This window comes from Hyperolius riggenbachi, chromosome 1, assembly GCF_040937935.1.
Source record: "Hyperolius riggenbachi isolate aHypRig1 chromosome 1, aHypRig1.pri, whole genome shotgun sequence".
Taxonomy (NCBI): Eukaryota; Metazoa; Chordata; class Amphibia; order Anura; family Hyperoliidae; genus Hyperolius; species Hyperolius riggenbachi.
In genome coordinates, this window is record NC_090646.1 from 620,579,198 (window position 1) to 620,582,839 (window position 3,642).

Below are 3,642 nucleotides of genomic sequence, written 5' to 3' on the forward strand. Positions count from 1 at the left end.
TGTCAGGGATGGTGTCAGCAGCGTTCATGCAGAGATCCGGCCGCATGATTCTCAGACTGCAAATGAGGGTAGACACATGCGCTGTCAGTGACGCCCTACTTATACTCTAAGGAAGCGTGTCAGATGATCACCTGTCAGCTGACACATATGGCTCCACCTCCAGTGCCTGATTGGCCAAGCGGTTTAGGGGCGTGGTTGCCTGCTTACCCAGGCTATTTAAGAGCTGTGCTGACACTTGCTCACTATCTGCTCTAGCTAACACTTCGCAGTGAAGGCTTCAGACCTTAGTAAGATCCTTGTGTGCTTTGAACCGGCAGGACCCCGGGGATTCCACACTAGCTAGCCTATTATTATTATTACTGATTGATATACTGTGTTTGACTTCTGCTTGATCCTCTGACTACCCTTTGCCTAACGATTCTGTACTTTTGCCAATCTGATCTGTTGCCGACCTCTGCCTGAACACTCACTTAGCTTTTGCCTACCGATTCTGTACCTTTGCTCATCTGATTGTTGCCGACCTCTGCCTGTTTACTAACGTCGTATTTGCCTGCCGATTCTGTACTGTGTCTGTCAGATCTGTTACCGACCCTGTTTTTCCTGACCATTCTCATTATCTGTACTCAGTGTTAGTGCTGCCTTCTACTGACACTGTCTGTGGATATTTCCCATTCTGGGAACGTCTGATAATTGTCTGTCTGCTAGTGCTCACACACCAGCAGATTGTTACACTTATAAATTGATGACATTTGTTGTTTTTTGTTATCATTTGTTGTATTGTTTATTTAGTTTTTAATTTATTTATTTAGTTTAGTTCACTTAAACGTGCACAATTAAAAAGGCACCGCAACATCATGTAGGAGAATGTACTAAATTATTCTGGATACTCAATTTTATATAATTATTCCAGTTTCAGCATCAGAAACACATTATATATCTGTATATATATAATGATATATAATTCCACCCTCCCAGTGATGTTTTAGCCTTGGCTACAATGTCACAAGCCCTCTCCTCCCAGTGCACGCTGGGAAACCATGGTCCTTATACAATTAACTTTTTCTCCTTTAATTTCACCTAAAATATCATTTTTCCTTTCTCTTTAAAATAACGTCACAGCTAAAAAAAAGTACCAAAAGTAAGTAAAAAAGTACTAACAAAATTATGTTGAGTATTTTCTTGCTTGCTGTTGTTTAAAAGGCATTTTATTGACAAGAGCCCATGTGCAATTAACTTTTTCTCCTGAGTTTTCTCTTAGGAGATAATTTTTCATCTTCTATTTAGAATAACTTTTCAAAACTTTGCAATTGAAAAAGTACCAAAAAGTAGGTGAAAAAGTTCTCTCAAAACTATTTTTAGTATTTTCTTTATTATATTAAAAGGCATTTTATTGACAGGTTTGAAAATATTACTTTGGAGAAAAACTTAACTGCAACTGCATATTGACCCAGGTGTAGCTTCTGATTGGAACACACCACAAACATTCCACAGTGATGCTGCTTGCCAGCAGCCATAAAGATGTTGCCACTTGTGTATTTAATTTAAAAATGTATATATGGCTGAGGTAAACTTTTACAGTGATCAGGAGGTCAGGAGACAATGAAAACGGCTCCTGACTGAGGTATGGAATTCAGCTGACTTTAGACAGCCCGTCTCGTGCAAGGGATTTGCGTCTCATGCACGGGACTGGGGGGGGGGGGGGGGGGGGGTGCTAAGACTACTCCACATCAGGCTTAGGCAGTAGGGATGCACATTCGAATTCTGCGGAATTGAAATGTCTGCATTTCCGATCGAAAGTCATAATTTCCAATCGGAATTTGAAAAAAAGACATCAGAATTCTACAGAAATCCAATTAACAACAATTCAGTAATTTTAGCCCCATCACAGAACTCGGAAGCATTGGACCAATCAGACAATGCAGAATTTTTCTACAAAAAAAAAAAAAAATTGGATTACCGCGGTAACTTTAGACCAATCCTAAGATTCTGTTCCAATTTCCTGATTTTTTTTTTAACCTTTTTGGATTATCTGATGCAAAAAAATGACAAATAAAATACTCCTCAGAAATCGGAAAGTCAAAAAAACGAAAAATAAAAAAAAATGCTCATCGGTAATTGGCAATGGCATAAGACAGAAGTGCATTGTAGTTTTAACTACGGCTGGTCCCGAACCGGTCAGGCTATGTTCAGTAAAGTTCCTCTAAAAAGTGGACCTGAAGTCTTGCACAGGACAGAAGGAAAACATAGAAAAATGCACCCTGTGTGTATTTAGAGAGTTTAGCTTATCTAATTCCCCCTCATCTGTGACTAATCACAACTGTAATTTGATCTCTCACTTTTGTCAGCTGACTGCTACTGCAGAGAAGCGAATTGGTAAACACAGGATGTTAACCCTATGTCTGCTTTCATGAAAGCAGGAAGTAGACACACTGTAGAATTATTGCAGGATTTGTAACAATTAAATGTTTTTCTTTAAAGGTTATTATGCTGCTGCTTATCTTTTAGAGCATAGAGGAAGTTCTGAGTTCAGGTCCGCTTTAAATATTTTAAAAGTACAAATGCTAAATGTTTGTATATTTCCATTGTTCTTACATAATAGGCTTTCACCAGTCACCTTACATAGCACAGTAAAGGACGCGCCGGGCTGGCATTATGCAGGACATTTGACATTTCCACACTGGTGCATTCCCTCCATGGGAGGATAGAAGGCTTCATTAATCATTCCCTATGTGTTTCTCTTTGTGGCCCATTTTAGCTTGTAAAAGACAAGTGCATAATGAATGGAAGCACTCCCACCACTGTCAGGATCTGCCTTATTAGCTGTGCAAAATAAATGCAGAGTTCAGGCTCTGGGACAAGGTCTTCAATCAGACAGCTGATGAGGAGAATATAATCTATGGCTGTGTTCAGGTAAACAAAGAAGATGCCCACTAGAACCCCTTCCTATACTAATGGACCAACAAGTGACTAGTCAGTCAAGGTCATGTGGCGTTTCTAAGCACAGGAAGCTCATATAGGATTGCTCCATGAATGGAAGTGTCCTTTGATATGCAGGTCCATAGAAGGAACATGTTTGACCTTCAAATGAAATAATTACACCCAACTTACAGCACTTTCCAACTTACAATTATATAGTTGAATGTCAGTTGTAATAGAAATGTAGTAATACATTATGGGCCCCAATCCAATTTACTTTTTCTTCTAAGTTTTCTAGATCATTTTTATCTTCTGTTTAACCCCTTAGGTGTTCTGTGTTTTCGCATCTCTTTGCCACAAACGTCAAAAAGCTTTTCAATACAAGAACCTAAAAAAAAGCTTTTCTATAGTCATTTTTGTGTTTCTATTTTCCTGTGCCACGGCTGTCTGAAAGGCTGCGTGACAAATTTCTACTTCACTTGAAATATGCAAGTACAGTATTTTTTGCGGTATAAGATGCTCCGGAATACAAGGCCTAGGTTTAGAGGGCAAAAACTAGGGGGGAAAAATATATATACTAAACCTGGTGCTTCCATGTTCCAGGAGCCTCTTGTAGATGTTATCCCCCAATTGGTATCCTTCTGTGTCCCCCATGTTTCCTCTGGTGTCCCCTTGGTTCCTCCCAGGTGTCCCCTTCTGTCCTCCCAGGTGTCCCCTTCTGTCCTC